Raw genomic sequence first — 18,688 nt, 5'->3', positions numbered from 1 at the left:
GTATGCAGAGATGGAGGCTAGGGTATACAGAGAGAGAGGCTAGAGTATGCATACTTGCTAGTGTATACAGGCGGACTAGTATATACAGAAGACCGGTTAGTTTATACAGAGAGGCAAATGTGTACAAAAGACAGGCTAGTGTATACAGATAGGCTAGATTATACAGATAGGCTAGATTATACAGAAGAACGTCCTGGGTATGCAGAGATGGAGGCTAAGGTATACAGAGAGAGAGGCTAGAGTACGCATACTTGCTAGTGTATACAGATGGACTAGTGTATACAGAGGACCAGCTAGTTTATACAGGGAGGCTAATGTCTACAGAAGACCGGCTAGTGTATACACATAGGCTAGATTATAGAGAAGAACGTCCTGGGTATGCAGAGATGGAGGCTAAGGTATACAGAGAGAGAAGTTGGGTTACAAAGAGAGGCTAGTGTATGCAGACTTGCTAGTGTATACCGGTGGACTAGTTTATACAGAGAGGCTTGGGTATACAGAGAGCTAATGTATAAAGAGATGCTAGTGTATACAAAACACAACCAAGAGTAGACAGTGAGGCTCGTGTATACAGAAGACCGGCTACAGAGAGGCTAATTTGTACAAAAGACAGGCTAGTGTATACAGATAGGCTAGATTATACAGAGGAAGGTCCTGGGTATGCAGAGATGGAGGCTAGGGAATCCAGAGAGAGACTGTGTTACACAGAGAGTGTATGCAGAAGACCGGCTATTTTTTTTTACAGATAGGCTTGTGTGTACAGAAGACAGTCTGGGGAATTCAGTGAGGCTAGTGTATGCAGAGAGGCTGGGACACCGAGACTATTGTAAAAAGAAGGCAGTGTATATAGATTACGGGCACGTAATACAGAAAAGCTAGCGTGTAAAGAAGACAGGACTTTATTTTTTGCTAATACAACTACTTCTGAAACATGTAAAGTGCTTTTTTCATATTTTGGTGCTGTTAAAAAGTGGTGTGTTGTCAGTGGTGATATCAATGTGACAGTTAATGTGGAGAACTACAAATATACAAAATAGATCAAAAGAGTGCTAAGTTTATTTTGTTAAGTCATTGACTGATAGACGTTAAGTAATTGGCCGTTATTGGTTTGGCAGTACATGGTTTATTTTGATGTAAGATAGTTTTATTCTCTACTTATAGCCGAGTTTTAGACAGCTTTATTATTAGCATTATTCGCATTATTCCTATTTACTATGCAGAGTGTAAGTATTGCAGTGAGACGATATTGCTTTTGAAAGATTTGTATTATTATACATAGCATTGTTAGCAGACCAATAGGACAATTTACATGGCTTAATATTGCAGAGCGTAATTTATCAGGAAAGAGATCCAAAGCGTTAGTTGCAGTAGCTTCCTAAAACGGAGAAATCGTTGCATTACTCTAAAAGTTGTTGTTGTTGTCTACACATTTCGTTTACTATTGCAGAGAGATACCGGCTAAATGTTAATATGTGCTGCGTGTAAGGTAGAATTAAGATGGTTAAGTGTGAGCTGGTTTACCAGGATTTAGAGATAGTAATCTGTTTATTGTAATAATAAATATAGCAAAATAACTCTAAAATTAATATTAAGACATTATATACAGTCGGGTTTAAGTGGAAATACACGAAATACCAGCAACCACGTGTGTAGGTTTTTATCAATCAGGTTCATTACGTGTCTTTAATCATGTAGTGAATATACCCCAAATATAGCATAAGGATGAGAAAGGATAATAACTGGCAGAGGATGACATGTCAAAAAGACAAACTGCATTAGAAATGTGAATATGAATTAGAGATGAAATGACAATCCCCACGGCTACGTACAGCAAAGCAGCTAAATATTCAGCTAAATATTCTGCAATAGCAGAGATTAAGTATTGCAGTCGAAATGAGATCGGAAGCGTTAGTTGCAGTAGCTCCAAAATGACTGAGAAATCATTTCATTACTCTAAATGTAAAAGTTATCCCGGTAGCACTGAGTGGACTGATATTAGATGAGTGATCGTTGTAGTACAAATTCAGTTTCCTATAGCAGAGAGATACCAGCTAAATGTGAGACGAGCAATTAAACTGTTCACGGTAGCATTGCATTACTCTTAATATGTGCAGCGTGTAAAGAAGCAATACGATGGTTTTGTATTATCCTAAAATTAGAAGTATACGTAATAAAGGTGAGTAGGTAACCTGTATTTAGACATAGCAAACTCTACAATCTAATTTAGCAATATTAGAACGGATAATATTGAGACAGTGTATAAAAGTCGAGTTTAAGTGGAAATACACAAAATATCTAGCTTACCTTTACAATTCCTCTTCAATAGAGCGTTGTAAAGTAATACCAAAGCAGAATGTCGGAATATCAATTAGATGAGATGATTGATTTAATCATGAAATATCAGCAACGACGTGACTAGGTTTCTATCGTTTTTCAGGATCCTTACGTGTCTTTAAGGATATGTAAGTATAATAACTGGCAAAGTATGATATGGCAAAGAGACAATTAGAGATGTGAGATAGACATGAAATGTCAATCCCCATTGGTTATTTACATGTAACCATTAATACAGTTAACGCGGCTACATACAGCAAAGTGTGAGCTAAGCAGCTAAATATTACTTAATATTGCAGAGATTAAGTAATGCAGTTTAAAAGAGATCGGAAGCGTTAGTTGCAGTAGCTCCAAAGTGACTGAGAAATTATTTCATTACTCTGATAGCACTACATTACACCGGTAGCACTGAGTGGACTGATATTAGATGAGTGATCGTTGTGGTACAAATTCAGTTTCCTATAGCAGAGAGATACCAGATAAATGTGAGAAGAGCAATTAAACTGTTCACATCGGTAGCATTGTATTACTCTTAATATGTGCAACGTGTAAAGAAGCAATACGATGGTTTTGTATTATCCTAAAATTAGCAGTATACGTAATAAAGGTGAGTGGGTAACCTGGATTTAGACATAGCAAACTCTATAATCAAATTTAGCAAAATTAGAAAGGATAATATTGAGACAGTATATATTAGCCGAGTTTAAGTTGAAATACACAAAATATCTAGCTTACCTTTACATTGTTCAATAGAGCGTTGCAATGTAATACCAAGGCAGAATGTCGGAATAGCAATTAGATGAGATGATTGCTGTAATCATGAAATATCAGCAACGACTAGGTTTCTATCGGCTGAGAACGTATAATAACTGGCAAAGTATGACATGGCAAAGAGACAAATTGCATTAGAGATGTGAGATGGACATGAAATGTCAATCCCCATTGGTTACTTACATGTAAACGCGGCTACATACAGCAAAGTGTGAGCTAAGCACCTAAAGGGTATTTAAGATTAAATTGACATAGCTTGAAAATTCCAACGTGTAAATCGTTCCATTAATTTTGTTACGCACGAGGACGGATTACACTGACTGTTTTCCGTTTCCACTGGTTATCGGCACAATGTATGAACATTAATAGTGATAGACAGCTTACATTAGGATGTATGCATGAGGTGAATGTAAAATAGTTGCATTATGTGTTATTAAACTGTATTGCTATGCTTTGCTACTGCAACCACTTCTCAATCAAGTCCCACTGCTTTTCTCACATTTTGCTGCTGTTAAAAAATGTGTTGCAAGTGTTTACCAGTGTGACAGTTAATGTGGAGAAGAAGTAAAACACAAAATAGAGTCAGAAAGTGAATCCTATTGCATAGAGGTAGCGAGAGATGGTTGCATTACTCTTAATGTGCAGTGTGTAAAAGGTTTTAAAAAGATGGTTTTGTGTGACTTTTGCTTTAACGTAAAATTAGCTGTAGACATTATAACTTGTTACAATGATTTAGAGATAGTAATCTCTATAAAATAATAATAATAAGTATAGCAAAACAAATTAGGAAAATATTGAGGCAGTATATATAGGTCGAGATATAGTGAAAACACAAAAGGGATCAAGGGATAGTTGCAAAGTCAAGGGATAGTTGCAAAGGTACATTATTTAAGAGTAAATTGTCGTAGCTTTCAAATTCCAACGTGTAAATCGTTCCATTAATTTTGTTACGCACGAAGACGGCTTACACTGACTGTTTTCCGTTTCCACTGGAAAGAGAATCCTATTGCATAGAGGTAGCGAGAGATGGTTGCATTACTTTTAATGTTTTTAAGGTTTTAAAAAGATGGTTTTGTGTGAATTTTGCTTTAACGTAAAATTAGCTGTAGACATTATAACTATATAATGATTTAGAGTTAGTAATCTCTATAATATAATAATAAGTATAGCAAAACAAATTAGGAGGCAGTATATATGGGTCGAGATAAAGTGAATACACAAAAGGGATCAAGGGATAGTTGCAAAGTAATATCCTCATTAAGGCAGAATGTCGGAATAGCAATGAGATTCGATGGTTGCAACATAAAACGAAATATGAGCACAGCTAAAATACAGAACAACAGTAAATAATTTAAGAGTACAAATTAGTATAAATTATTTAAGATTAAATAGACTTAGAATGAAAAAAATCTAAGTTTAAATCGTTGAGTAAATCGTAAATTTATCAGCTAAGTTAACGCTGAGATTATGATTAATTTCACAGTTCCATTACGCGTTCCTTTTCCACTGGTATAGTCATAATTTAATATCAGTAATTGCTATCAGTAAATATTAAAATTGTAAGACGGTTCACGGTTATGTGGAATTGATATGGATTTAAAAGCGGTACATTAATTTTCTGAAGCATATGGCAGAAAGACGGTTTACACTGCTTTTTTCACATTTTGCTGCGGTAAAAAGAAATGTTTTGACACTGTGTTTTAACTGTGGCAGTTAAGGTGGAGAAAAAGAAGTAATACAGAAAATAGAGTCAAACAGTGGAAACGTTTATTTGTCATGACAGCTGATACTGGTTGAGCAATAAAACTGTTTTATTAAGATGTAAGACTAGTTTTATTCTCTACATATAGGCTTTTCAGAGAGTTGTATAATATATTCGACCAATAGGACATTTACATGGCTTAATATTGTAGGGAGGAAGTATCGCTGTTCAAAGGTAAGCGATTGAAAGCTTAGCTTGAAAATGGCCGACAAATAGTTGCGTTAGTCTAAATTTAAAGGATATGCCGTTACCAATGAGAAAGCTTATATTAGACTAGTTGATCTTTGATTACACGATCCTATTATTATTATTAATAAGATCATAGTGCAGAGAGATACTCAGTTAATGTCAGGGATACTCGGTTAATGTCAGAAAAGCAATAAAACGGTTTACATCGTTAGAGAGCGATAGTTACATTACTCTTAGTATGTGCAGCATGTCTGGTAGCAAATGGATGGTTTTGTGAACATTTTGCATTACCGTACAATTAGCGGTAGAACTCATCGAAGTGAATAGATTTAAGCGGATTTTGAGATAGTACTCTCTATTTCTAATAAGAAATAAATAAAAATAATTCAGGATGGTGTGTCAGGACTGTCACATACTCAATGTGACAGTTTATGTGGAGAATTACAAGCCTGTCTAGCCTTTCTTCTGTACACACTAGCTTCTCGGTATACACTAACCAGGCTTCTATATACAATAGCTTCACTATATGCACTAGACTCTCTGTATAATCTAGCCTCTCTATATACCCTAGATAGTGTTCTGCATACACTAGCCTCTCCGTAGAAGCCAGCCTTTATTCTGTATTCACTAGCCTTTCTTCTGTATGCTGTAGTCTTCTATATATACTAGCTTCTCTGTACACCCCTGCATCTCTGTCATACATTAAACCCTCTGTATACCACAGCCTGTCTTCTGTACCCACTAGACTCTCTGTATACACTACCCAGTCTTCTGTATAGAATTTCAGCTTTGATGTATACCCAAGCCTGTCTTCTGTATACACTAGCTTCTCTATATGCACTGTCCTTTCTGTATACACTCGACTCTCTCTATACACTAACCTCTCTATATACACTAACATCTGTATATACTAGCCTCTCTTTAAACTAGCCTCTCTGTGTTTACTCTAGCATCTCTGTATACTCAAGCCTATCTACATACACGAGTCTGTATTCTGTATTCACTAGCCTTTCTTCTGTATGCTGTAGTCTTCTATATATACCAGCTTCTCTGTACACCCTAGCACTGTAACAGTGCTAGGTTCCTGTGTTACAGAAACAGAACACCAGCAATAAGGTGTATACTGTGCAGGAGGCACACAACACCCACTCTAACTTCTGCACTGCAGATGCATGTATTGCAGAAATTGAACACCAGTAATAAAGGGTAGCTTCAGGTGTGTACTGTGCAGGAGGCACATAACACCCACTGTAACAGTGCTAGGTTCCCAAGCAGTAAAGACACTGTCCCTGCCTATCGTCCTCTTTCCCTGACCACCGCAACACACTGTACAAGGCCACCGCGCTGGCGGCCTTATATAGTGTGGTGTGTGTACTAAACCCCCCTGAGCTATAATTGGCCACAGAAATCCTGCCTGTGGTGAATTGTGGCTCTCCTCACAGAGGATGTTACATCTGTTCTTGTTATATAGAACCTATTATGCTCCTCGTAAACTTTTTCAGTTTGGCCGAACGGCCGGACGCAAGTTGCCCCTGGTTGCGGGAACATGGGGGGAGACATGATGCACATGTTTTGGAGATGCCCGAAGTTGATCCGCTACTGGACAGAGGTGACAGGAACCATTGATTGGGTGTTTGGAACCTCCACCAGGATGGAGGCGAAGTATTGTCTCCTGGGATTAGTTGAAGGAGTTGGAAACCCGGGAAGCAGCCAGATGGCAGTTCTGAGATGCCTATTTCAGGCAAGGAAACTGATTGCCCAACCCTGCTTAGCCTCCAATGTTGGCAATGACTTGGTTTTTGTCGCTTGTTTCCCAAGATGACCATGTTGGCGTTTGTCAAGATGGTTGAGAGTGCCCGAAGAGATCGCCTATGGCCCCATTATCTTGAAAGTGCCTGATCTTGTCTGATCTCGTAGGCTAAGCATTGTCGGGCCTGATTAGTAACTGGATGGGAGACCAACTGGGAATACCAGGTGCCATAGGATTCTTTTTATGTTGTTGGCGTTGACATTTTTTGTCCGCTTGTTTGCCAAGGTGATCATCTTGGCATTTGTCAAGAGGGCTGAGAGAGTCCAAAGAAATCTCCTACAGCCACATCCCCCTGAAAGCGCCCGATCTCATCTGATCTCAGAGGCTAAGCAGGGTCCGGCCTGGATAGTACCTAATTAAAGGTGCCGTAGGAATCTTTTTATATTGTTGGCTTTGACCTGTTTTTCTTTCGCTTGTTTCCCAAGGTGACCATTTTAGCATCAGTCAAGAGTTTTGAGTATGTCCCAAAGCGTTCGCCTGAGATCACATCACCCTGAAAGCGCCCGATCTCAGAGGCTAAGCAGGGTCTGGTTCAGATGGGAGACCTCCATGGTCTATGTTGTTGGCGTTGACCTGTTTATTTTCACTTGTTTCCCAAGATAACCATCTTGGTATTTGTCAAGAGGGTTGAGAGTGTCTAAATAGAACACCTATGGCCACATCACCCTGAAAGCGCACAATCTCATCTGATCTCGGAGGCCTAGCAGTGTACGGCCTGGTTAATACCTGTATGGGAGACCATCTGTGAATACCAGGTGCCGTAGGCTTCTTTTTATGTTGTTGGCGTTTACCTGTTTATTTTCGCTTGTTTCCCAAGGTGACCATCTTGGCGTTTAACAAGAGGGTTGAGAGTGCCCAAAGAGATCACCTACGGCCCCATCACCCTGAAAGTGCCCAATCTCATCTGATCTCAGAGGCTAAACAGTGTCGGGCCTGGTTAGTACCTGGATGGGAGACCGCCTGGGAATACCAGGTGCCATAGGCTTCTTTTTATGTTGTTGGCTTTGAACTGTTTTTTTCGCTTGTTTCTCAAGGCGACCATCTTGGCGTTTGTCAAGAGGGTTGGGCGTGTCTTGAAGAGAACGCTTACAGCCACATCACCCTGAAAGCACCCGATCTCGTCTGATTTCAGAGGCTTAGCAGCGTCAGGCCTGGTTAGTACCTGGATGGGAGACTGCCTGGGAAGACCAGGTGACATAGAAGGATCTGGCCTGGTTAGTGTCTTGATTGGGAGATCGCCTGGGAATACCGGATGCCGTAGGATTCTTTTTATGTTGTTGGCTTTGACCTGTTTTTTTTCCCTTGTTTCCCAAGGTGACCATCTTGGCATTTGTTAAGAGGGTTGAGAGTGCACAAAGAAATTGCCTACGGGCACAACACCCTGAAAGCGCCCAATCTCGTTTGGTCTCAGAGGCTAAGCAGGGTTGGGCCTGGTTTGTACCTGGATGGGAGACCGCCTGGGTTTTCCAAATGCCGCAGGCTTCTTTTTTTGTTGTTGGCGTTGACTTGTTTTTTTTGTTTGTTTCCCAAGGTGACCATCTTGGCGTTTGTCAAGACCGCCTGGGATTTCTCGATGCCATAGGCTTTTTTTTTAACTTGTTGGCATTGACTTATTTTTTTGTTTGTTTTATTCTTTTATTAAGTAGAACAACATAAATATAACAGTCAACCATACAGCATGACCCAGGGTCACAATTACATGGTAACAAAAAATAGGCAGCCAAATAACTCTGGGTTCTCAGAGGGGAGTCCTACAGTTTCATGCAGAAAAGAGAGAAACCCCACCTCCGACATGTAGTACAGTATAACTAGTGCAGCTCCGTTCGGACAAATGTAATCATGGAAAACAACTGGGACCACAGCGAGCCAGCTTATCATGACCTACGTGAACCAGAGTACAATATGAGCCGGTCATGTCCAGAACCCTGGGGTTCTTCTGGGTCCCGAAGGCTAGTAAGGAGACAAGACATAGTCAAAAGGGAGGACGGGGGAAGAAGAGAGTGCAAAGACGGAGAGAGAGGAGGTGGGGGGATGGCGGCGGGGAAAAAAAGAAAAATAAAGACAAAAAGGGAGGGGGGGGGAATGCCACCCAGGGCAGACATGGCCTACGTAGGTAAACGTTAGATGTTCAGTCGTTTTCTGGGACAGAGGCACTGCTCACCTCCCGAATGTAGTCTCGAGTACCAGTTAAATACCTCCAGGGCCTCCATGTAACACTAAATGCCTCTTCAGTGTTGTGAAGGGTGGCGGTCAATTCTTCCATCCGGAGAAAATGATTGACTTTGGAATACCACAGCACCTTGGATTGGGGCTGAGGCTGCCTCCACAGTGCGGGAATGCAGGCCCGGGCGACATTCAGGAGTTGCATCGTGAGGGTTTTTTTGTATTTTCGAACAGGCTGTTCGGTCAAGTGTAGTAGGCACGCTGCTGGGAACCCAAAAGTTCCTCAAGGCCGGGCATGCCCAGAAAAGGTGTCCCATGGACCCCGTATCTGATTTTCTCCTCCAACAAACATCCGGGATCGATCTATCCATTTTATTCAGAAGGTATGGGACTCTATACCAGCGTGAGTCTATCTTGTATCCCGATTCTTGATATTGGTTTGCGATGGAAGCTTTATGTACTAAGATCAGGATCTTCCCTATCTGTTGTGGGGTAAATGTGATGCCTAGGTCCCTCTCCCATTTGTGGATAAATGGTGGGGGTCGACTCCTCCTCCTGACTACTCAATAGGTTGTACAGGAGGGAGAGGGTGTGTCGCACCGGTTCCCTTTTTGTGACAGATGGATTGATAGGGTGTCAGGTCTCTAGGAGTGTAGGGGGCCCTTTGTATGGCCAGAAGAAAGTGACGAAGTTGATAAGCACTAAACAAGTCAAGCGGAGGGTCAGAAAGCTCGGCGACAGTTTGCGTGGTCGGGAGCCCTCCCGAGGGCCACACCTCTCCCAGACGCTGTTTCCCCACCACTGTCAACTGTCGCAGTTTCTTGTTGGTAAATCCCGGCGGGAAGTCTGGATTACCTATAACCGGAGTCATTGGTGATGGCAGGGGAGCAATGTGTGTGCAGCGGAACAACCTCCGCACAACAGCCAACGTAGCTCCCACTACGGGGTGACCTCTGAGGTCTTTTGGTAGGGAGGACAGGTGCCACGGGGAGGTCAATAGGGGAATGGATCCATCCTCAATCTCTATCTCCACCCACTGCTTGTGTGGGCCATTACAATGCCAATCAATGACTCTCGCTAGCAGAGTCACTCTGTAGTATTGTCTGAGATCTGGGAGACCCAGACCCCCCTTGTCCTTTGGTCTGGCAAGCAATTGCAAACGGGCTCTGGGCGGTTTGCGCGCCCAAATAAAGTCCCGGAGCAGCACCTTCAGTTGTCTGAAAAAAATTGGGGGTAACCGGATCGGTAATGTCTGGAACATGGATAAGATCCGCGGGAGGGCCGTCATTTTGAATGCATTACAGCGCCCGAACCAGGTCAGTGTTAAAGCATGCCAGTTTCCCAAATCAGATTTCAGTCTATCCAGGAGAGGGACAAAATTAAGCGGGTACAATTGCGCTAAATCCGCTGCGATGTCAACGCCCAGGTAACGTATAGATTTTTCAGCCCAGTAGAATGTAAAAGCGGAGCGGAGCCTCTTGGCCTCACCATCCGGGACCGATATATTCAATACAGCCGACTTGGCGCAATTGATTTTATAGTTTGATAGGCTGCCGTATCACTGTAGAGACGCAAGTATATTGGGAATGTGTGGATTGGAGACGGAAAAAATTAGATCGTCAGCGTGACACATAAGTGGTTCCAGTGTCAGAATAAAAATTAGGGGAGACAGAGGGCACCTCTGCCTCGTCCCATTAGTGATGGGGAAAGAGTCCGAGCACCACTCGTTTACCCGTACCGCTGCCGACGGCGTGGAGTAAAGCGACATTACCCAGCTCATCATGTTGGGGCCAAGACCTATATGTTCCAGGGTGGCCTGCATAAAATGCCAGGCCACCCTGTCAAAGGCCTTCTCCGCGTCCGTTGACAACATAAGCAAGGGCCTTCCCTGTACATGCGCCACATGGATTAAATTGAGGACTCGGGCCGTATTGTCTCTAGCTTCCGACTTATTTATTTATTTTTTGCTTGTTTCCCAAGGTGACCATCTTGGCGTTTGTCAAGAGGGTTGAAAGTGCCTGAAGAGATTGCCTACGGGCACATCACCCTGAAAGCACCCAATCTCGTTTGATGTTGGAGGCTAAGGAGAGTCGGGCCTTGTTAGTACCTGGATGGGAGACCGCCTGGGAATACCAGGTGTCGTAGACTTCTTTTTATGTTGTTGGCGTTGACCTGTTTTTTTTCCGCTTGTTTCCCAAAGTGACCATCTTGGTGTTTGTCAAGAGGGTTGAGAGTGCCTGAAGAGATTGCCTATGGCCACATCACTCTGAAAGCACCAAATCTCGTCTGATCTTGGAGGCTAAGAAGAGTCGGGCCTGGTTAGTACCTGCATGGGAGACCACCTGGGAATACCAGTTATTGTAGGCTTCTTTTTATGTTGTTGGCGTTGATTCGTTTTTTTTTTTTTTTGCTTGTTTCCCAAGGTGACCATCTTGGCATTTGTCAAGAGGGTTGAGAGTGCCCAAAGAGATCGCTTACAGCAGCATCACCCTGAAAGAGCCTTATCTCTTCTCTTCTCTGAGGCTAAGAAGGGTTGGGCCTAGTTAGTACCTGGATGGGAGATGGCGTTGGAATACCAGGTGCCGTATTCTTCTTTTTATGTTGTTGACATTGACCTGTGTTTTTTCGCTTGTATCTCAAGGTGACAATCTTGGCATTTGTCAAGAGGGTTGAGAATGCCCAAAGAGATTGCCTATGGGCACATAACCCTGAAAGCACCCGATCTCCTCTGATCTCAGAAGCTAAACAGGGTTGGGCCTTGCTAGTACCTGGATTGGAGACCACCTGGGAATACTAGGTGCTGTAGGCTTCTTTTTATGTTGTTGGCCTTGACCTGTTTTTTTTTTCACTTGTTTCCCAAGATGACCATCTTGGCGTTTTTCAGAAGGGAAATAGTAGAACTGAAAGGAGGGAGACGGGGAAAGAGAAGATTGGGGAAGGAAATGGCAGAAAAGGAAAAGAAGGGGTAAGGGGGTGTCGTGGGTATAGTGGATAGGGTGGGGTCCTCTCCCAGGGAGCAAGAGACGCCCTCGGCTCACCAGCTCATCAGCTGTCCAACGATTGGAACAGCGATCTCCAACGATCACCATGAGCTTACTATGTCTCGCGGAGGTATTCTTCCGAAAAGCGAGAAGGGAAGTTAGTCAGGTGGGAAAGGTGAAAAAAACTATCCATCTCGGCGAGCGAGGGGCCAATTAACGGATGAGTAGTCACACAGGGCTCCGATGGCCTCCCTGCCCAAGGCAGACCAGCCAGTGGAACTCGCGCCATCTCCTGCTCTAGCTTGACCCATAGCTTCAGTTCCCCATGCCGGTGTCTTATCACATATGGTCCCCCATCGGATAGTGTCTGCTGTGTACTGCGCATGCGCAGTACACAGCAACACCGATTCCGAAAATTGCCGAGCATGAACGGCGCCTGCACACTGAATCCAGGTTCTATCCCCACTATCCAAGTGGACATAGAGTAAGAATATAAAAGAGCCGAGCTCAGCGAGGCCAAGCCCGAAGCGTGGCGAGCGAAGCTCGCCTGCGAGGTGCCCTCTAATATTCACAACCCTATGTGGAGCTACCACCTCCACTCACCGCGCAGGCGCCGTTCAGCTTCAGAGATTTTCCAAAACCTCGTCTGCTCCGTACTGCGTGGACACTATATCATGGCCGGACAGTATATGGCAGAACACCGGCACCAGTCAACCACCGGTGTCATGTGCGTCGCTGTGTAATATAGAGCAGGGTCCGGGAAGCCAATACCTCCCCGCAATTTCGGTCGCAATAGCATTGCCCTACCAATACGCATATGTTTTCCGCGCCAGAGGAACTTGATAAAGATTGAGCGAACCGCATGAAAGAAAGTCTGGGGTATTTTGATAGGTAAGGCTTGTAGTAGATACAGAAGTCGTGGCATCGCGTTTATCTTCAACACATTACAGTGTCCGAACCATGACAGAGCTAGTGGGTCCCATCTTTTAAGGTCCGCTGTAAGCCCATAGGCTTCTTTTTATGTTGTTGGCTTTGACCTGTTTTTTTTGCTTGTTTCTCAAGACGACCATCTTGGCGTTTGTCAAGAGGGTTGGGCGTGTCTTGAAGAGAACGCTTATGGCCACATCAACCTGCAAGCACCCGATCTCATCTGATTTCAGAGGCTAAGCAGCGTCAGGCCTGGTTAGTACCTGGATGGGAGACTGCCTGGGAAGACCAGGTGCCATAGAAGGATCTGGTCTGGTTAGTGTCTTGATTGGGAGATCGCCTGGGAATACTGGATGCCGTAGGCTTCTTTTTATGTTGTTGGCTTTGACCTGTATTTTTTAGCTTGTTTCCCAAGGTGACCATCTTGGCCTTTGTCAAGAGGCTTCAGAGTGCCCAAAGAGAGTGCCTACAGCCAAATCACCCTGAAAGAGCCCAATCTCATCTGATCTCGGAGGCTAAGTAGCGATGGGCCTGGTTAGTACCTGGATGGGAGACAGCTTGGGAATACCAGGTGCCGTAGGCTTCTCATTATGTTGTCGGGGTTGACCTGTTTTTTTTCCCTTGTTTCCCAAGGTGACCATCTTGGCATGTGTCAAGAGGGTTGACAGTGCACAAAGAAATTGCCTACGGGCACAACACCCTGAAAGCGCCCAATCTCTTTTGGTCTCAGAGGCTAAGCAGGGTTGGGCCTGGTTTGTACCTGGATGGGAGACCGCCTGGGTTTTCCAGATGTCGCAGGCTTCTTTTTATGTTGTTGGTGTTGACCTGTTTTTTTCGCTTGTTTCCCAAAGTGATCATCTTGGCATTTGTCAAGAGGGTTGAGAGTGCCTAAAGAGATCGCTTACAGCCGCATCACCCTGAAAGCACCCTATCTCTTCTGATCTCAGAGGCTAAGAAGGGTTGGGCCTAGTTAGTACTTGAATGGGAGACGGCCTTGGAATACCAGGTGCCGTATTCTTCTTTTTATGTTGTTGGCGTTGACCTGTTTTTTTTCGCTTGTTTCCCAGGGTTATTATATTAGCATTTTTCAAGAGGGATGAGAGTGCCCAGAGAGATTGCCTATGGGCACATCACCCTGAAAGCGCCCAATCTCCGCTGATCTCAGAGGGTAGAAAGGGTCGCGCCTTGTTAATACCTGGATGGGAGACCGCCTGGAAATACTAGGTGCGTTAGGCTTCTTTTTATGTTGTTGGCGTTGACTTGTTTTTTTTGTTTGTTTCCCAAGGTGACCATCTTGGCGTTTGTCAAGAGGGTTGAGCGTGCCTGAAAAAATCTACTATGGCTGCATCACCCTGAAAGAGCCAAATCTCATTTGATCTCAGAGGCTAAGCAGGGTTGGGACCTGGTTAGTACATGGATGGGAGACCGCCTGGGATTTCTCGATGCCATAGGCTTTTTTTTTAAGTTGTTGGCATTGACTTATTTTTATTTTATTCTTTTATTAAGTATAAGTAGAACAACATAAATATAACAGTCAACCATACAGCATGACCCAGGGTCACAATTACATGGTAATAAAAAATAGGCAGCCAAATAACTCTGGGTTCTCAGAGGGGAGAAAAGAGAGAAACCCCACCTCAGACATGTAGTACAGTATAACTAATGCAGCTCCGTTCGGACAAATGTAATCATGGAGAACAACTGGGACCACAGTGAGCCAGCTTATCATGACCTATGTGAACCAGAGTAAAATATGAGCCAGTCGTATCCAGGTGGCGGTGGGGGAAAAAAGAAAAATAAAGACAAAAAGGGAGGGGGGGGGGGATGCCACCCAGGGTAGACATGGCCTACGTAGGTAAACGTTAGATGTTCGGTCATTTTCTGGGACAGGGGCGCTGCTCACCTCCCGAATGTAGTCTCAAGTACCAGTAAAATACCTCCAGGGCCTCCATGTAACACTAAATGCCTCTTCAGTGTTGTGAAGGGTGGCGGTCAATTCTTCCATCCGGAGTATATGATTGACTTTGGAATACCACAGCACCTTGGATGGGGGCTGAGGCTGCCTCCACAGTGTGGGAAAGCAGGCCCGGGCGGCGTTCAGGAGTTGCATCGTGAGGGTTTTTTTGTATTTTCGAACAGGCTGTTCGGTCAAGTGTAGAAGGCACGCTGCTGGGTTGTCTGTGATATCTAAATTTCTGAGAGTTTTTATCGTCCCGGTCACCTCCACCCAAAAGTTCCTCAAGGCCGGGCATGCCCAGAAAATGTGTCCCATGGTCACCGTATCTGAATTGCACCTCCAACAAACATCCAGAATCGATCTATTCATTTTATTCAGAAGGTATGGGACTCTATACCAGCGTGAGACTATCTTGTATCCTGATTCTTGATATTGGTTTGCGATGGAAGCTTTATGTACTAATGTCAGGATCTTCCCTATCTGTTGTGGGGTAAATGTGATGCCATTTATGGATAAATGGTGGGGTTGACTATTCCTCCTGACTACTTAATAGGTTGTACAGGAGGGAGAGGGTGTGTCGCACAGGTTCCTTTTTGTGACAGATGGATTCATAGGGCGTCAGGTCTCTAGGAGTGTAGGGGGCCCTTTGTATGGCCAGAAGAAAGTGACGAAGTTGATAAGCATTAAACAGGTCAAGCGGAGGGTCAGAAAGCTCGGCGACAGTTTGCGTGGTCGGTAGCCCTCCCGAGGGCCACACGTCTCCCAGACGCTGTTTGCCCACCACTGTCAACTGTCGCAGTTTCTTGTTGGTAAATCCCGGTGGGAAGTCTGGATTACCTGTAACCGGAGTCATTGGTGACGGCAGGGGAGCAATGTGTGTGCATCGGAACAACCTCCGCACAACAGCCAACGTAGCTCCCACTACGGGGTGATCTCTGAGGTCTTTTGGTAGGGAGGACAGGAACCATGGGGAGGTCAATAGGGGAATGGATCCATCCTCAATCTCCATCTCCACCCACTGCTTGTGTGGGCCATTACAATGCCAATCAACGACTCTCGCTAGCAGAGTCGCTCTGTAGTATTGTCTCAGATCTGGGAGACCCAGACCCCCCTTGTCCTTTGGTCTGGCAAGCAATTGCAAACGGGCTCTGGGCGGCTTGCGCGCCCAAATAAAGTCCCGGAGCAGCACCTGCAGTTGTCTGAAAAAAATTGGGGGTAACCGGATCGGTAATGTCTGGAACAAGTATAAGATCGGCGGGAGGGCCGTCATTTTGAATGCATTACAGCGCCCGAACCAGGTCAGTGTTAAAGCATGCCAGTTTCCCAAATCAGATTTCAGTCTATTCAGGAGAGGGACAAAATTAAGCGGGTACAATTGCGCCAAATCCGCTGCGATGTCAACGCCCAGGTACCGTATAGATTTTTCAGCTCAGTAGAATGGAAAAGCGGAGCGTAGCCTCTTGGCCTCACCATCCGGGACCGATATATTCAATACAGCCGACGGTGCAAATGATTTTATAGTTTGATAGGCTGTCGTATCGCCGGAGAGCAGCGAGTATATTGGGAAGCGAAATGTGTGGATTGGAGACGAAAAAAATTAGATCGTCAGCGTACGCCGCAATTTTGTGGTGTGCCGAGGGTTTGGATATGCCAGTAATATTCGGGTCATTCCGAACGTGACACATAAGTGGTTCCAGTGTCTGAATAAAAATTAGGGGAGACAGAGGGCACCCTTGCCTCGTCTCATTAGTGATGGGGAAAGAGTCCGAGCACTCTGAAAGCACCCAATCTCGTCTGATCTTGGAGGCTAAGAAGAGTCAGGCCTGGTTAGTACCTGGATGGGAGACCACCTGGGAATACCAGTTATTGTAGGCTTCTTTTTATGTTGTTGGCGTTGATTCGTTTTTTTTTTTTCGCTTGTTTCCCAAGGTGACCATCTTGGCATTTGTCAAGAGGGTTGAGAGTGCCCAAAGAGTTCGCTTACAGCAGCATCACCCTGAAAGAGCCCTATCTCTTCTCATCTCTGAGGCTAAGAAGGGTTGGGCCTAGTTAGTCCCTGGATGGGAGATGGCTTTGGAATACCAGGTGCCGTAGTCTTCTTTTTATGTTGTTGACATTGACCTGTTTTTTTTTTCGCTTGTTTCCCAAGGTGACTATCTTGGCATTTGTCAAGAGGGTTGAGAGTGCCCAAAAGAGATTGCCTATGGGCACATATGCCTGAAAGCGCCCGATCTCCTCTGATTTCAGAGGCTAAACAGGGTCGGGCCTTGCTAGTACCTGGATTGGAGACCACCTGGGAATACTACGTGCTGAAGGCTTCTTTTTATGTTGTTGGCTTTGACTTGTTTTTTTTTTTTTTGTTTGTTTACCAAGGTGACCATCTTGGTGTTTGTCAAGAGGGTTGAGAGTGCTTGAAGAGCTCGCCTATGGCCACATAACCCTGAAAGCACCAGATCTCGTCTGATCTCAGAGACTAAACAGGGTCGGGCCTTGTTAATACCTGGATGGGAGACCACCTGGGAATACTAGGTGCTGTAGACTTCTTCTCATGTTGTTGGCGTTGACTTGATTTTTTTGTTTGTTTCCCAAGGTGACCATATTGGCGTTAGTCAAGGTTGAGAGTGCCTGAAGAAATCTCCTACGGCCACACCACCCTGAAAGAGCCCAATCTCATCTGATCTCAGAGGCTAAGCAGGGTTGGGACCAGTTTAGTACCTGGATGGGAGACCGCCTGGGATTTCCAGATGCCGTAGGCTTCTTTTTATGTTGTTGCCGTTGACCTATTTTTTCCGCTTGTTTCCAAGGTGACCATCTTGGTGTTTGTCAAGAGAGTTGAGAGTGCCTGAAGATATTGGCTACGGCCACATCACCCTGAATCTGTTCCATCTCGTCTGATCTTGGAGGCTAAACAGGGTCGGGCCTGGTTAATGCCTGGATGGGAGACCGCCTGGGAATACCAGGTGTCGTAGGCTTCTTTTTTTTTTTCAAATATAATTTTTTCTCCAAATAGGGGAAGACGGTCCCCCGAGTACATAATGCAACAGAGAAATACAGAGCAAAAAGCAGCTGAACAATACTTGATACAGGTATATTCGCAACTGTGAGTCTGCCTTCCATCAATCACAATGATTCGAGGCACAGATAAAGTACTGTACCAAGATCCAGGGTCACACAAACCCCAGGTCCCTCCGGCATAATCCATCCAGAGGGGGGTGTGGGGCCGTCATTCCCAATTTTCCACTTTTTCCAAAAGAGAGAGGGGGTGGAGGGGGTGAGAGATAGGGGAGGAAGGCAGAAAAGAGAAGGGTTGAAAGATCAGGAAAGGAGAAGAGGGGACGAGACACGATGGCAGCCACTGTCCAAGGGGCCAGTCAAGGAAAGCTCAGAGCACTAAGGCGATAGCAGGCGACATCCTTCCAGGTAGAATATAAAGGTATTCCAGATGTCTCAGGTTTGTTTAAAAAAGTCTTGTTTACCTTGTGATGTGAGGATCAAGTCCTCCATTTTTTTTAATGTCCTCTATTTTCCTAAGCCAGTGAGTAATGAAAGGAGGGGAACATTTTTTCCAATAGAGAGGGATGCAGGATTTTGCCGCATTTATCACATGCCGTAAAATTGATTTTTTTTGTACTTCTTAATGGGAATCTGTGAATGGTGCAAGAGAAAGAATGCAGCCTCTTCCTGGATGGAGAAGTCTGTGAATTTTTGTGTTATGCATCGGATCTCTGTCCAGAAGTCCACCAAGCTGGGGCAGGACCAAAAAATGTGCAGCAACGTGCCCTCTTCTTCTCCAC

At 44.5% G+C, this 18,688-nt stretch overlaps 9 pseudogenes; all 9 read left to right on the top strand.

Moving 5' to 3' along the window:
• The first annotated feature begins 7,732 nt into the window (after positions 1-7,732).
• Positions 7,733-7,851, top strand: LOC143931151 (5S ribosomal RNA; annotated as a pseudogene).
• A 3,207-nt stretch (positions 7,852-11,058) lies between these two features.
• LOC143931711 (5S ribosomal RNA) lies at positions 11,059-11,177 on the top strand (annotated as a pseudogene).
• A 100-nt stretch (positions 11,178-11,277) lies between these two features.
• Positions 11,278-11,396, top strand: LOC143931025 (5S ribosomal RNA; annotated as a pseudogene).
• A 323-nt stretch (positions 11,397-11,719) lies between these two features.
• Positions 11,720-11,838, top strand: LOC143931109 (5S ribosomal RNA; annotated as a pseudogene).
• A 1,284-nt stretch (positions 11,839-13,122) lies between these two features.
• LOC143932083 (5S ribosomal RNA) lies at positions 13,123-13,241 on the top strand (annotated as a pseudogene).
• A 160-nt stretch (positions 13,242-13,401) lies between these two features.
• LOC143931337 (5S ribosomal RNA) lies at positions 13,402-13,520 on the top strand (annotated as a pseudogene).
• A 3,796-nt stretch (positions 13,521-17,316) lies between these two features.
• Positions 17,317-17,435, top strand: LOC143931427 (5S ribosomal RNA; annotated as a pseudogene).
• Positions 17,436-17,530: 95 nt separating this feature from the next.
• On the top strand, positions 17,531-17,650 carry LOC143931549 (5S ribosomal RNA; annotated as a pseudogene).
• Positions 17,651-17,747: 97 nt separating this feature from the next.
• On the top strand, positions 17,748-17,866 carry LOC143932105 (5S ribosomal RNA; annotated as a pseudogene).
• The last annotated feature ends 822 nt before the right edge of the window (positions 17,867-18,688 follow it).

The sequence above is a fragment of the Lithobates pipiens genome, unplaced genomic scaffold (assembly GCF_037356315.1).
Source record: "Lithobates pipiens isolate NorthernLeopardFrog02 unplaced genomic scaffold, aLitPip1_a1.2 Scaffold_25, whole genome shotgun sequence".
In the NCBI taxonomy this organism is placed as follows: Eukaryota; Metazoa; Chordata; class Amphibia; order Anura; family Ranidae; genus Lithobates; species Lithobates pipiens.
Note: the sequence above shows the minus strand (reverse complement) of the source record. Positions and strands in the feature narration are given on the sequence as shown.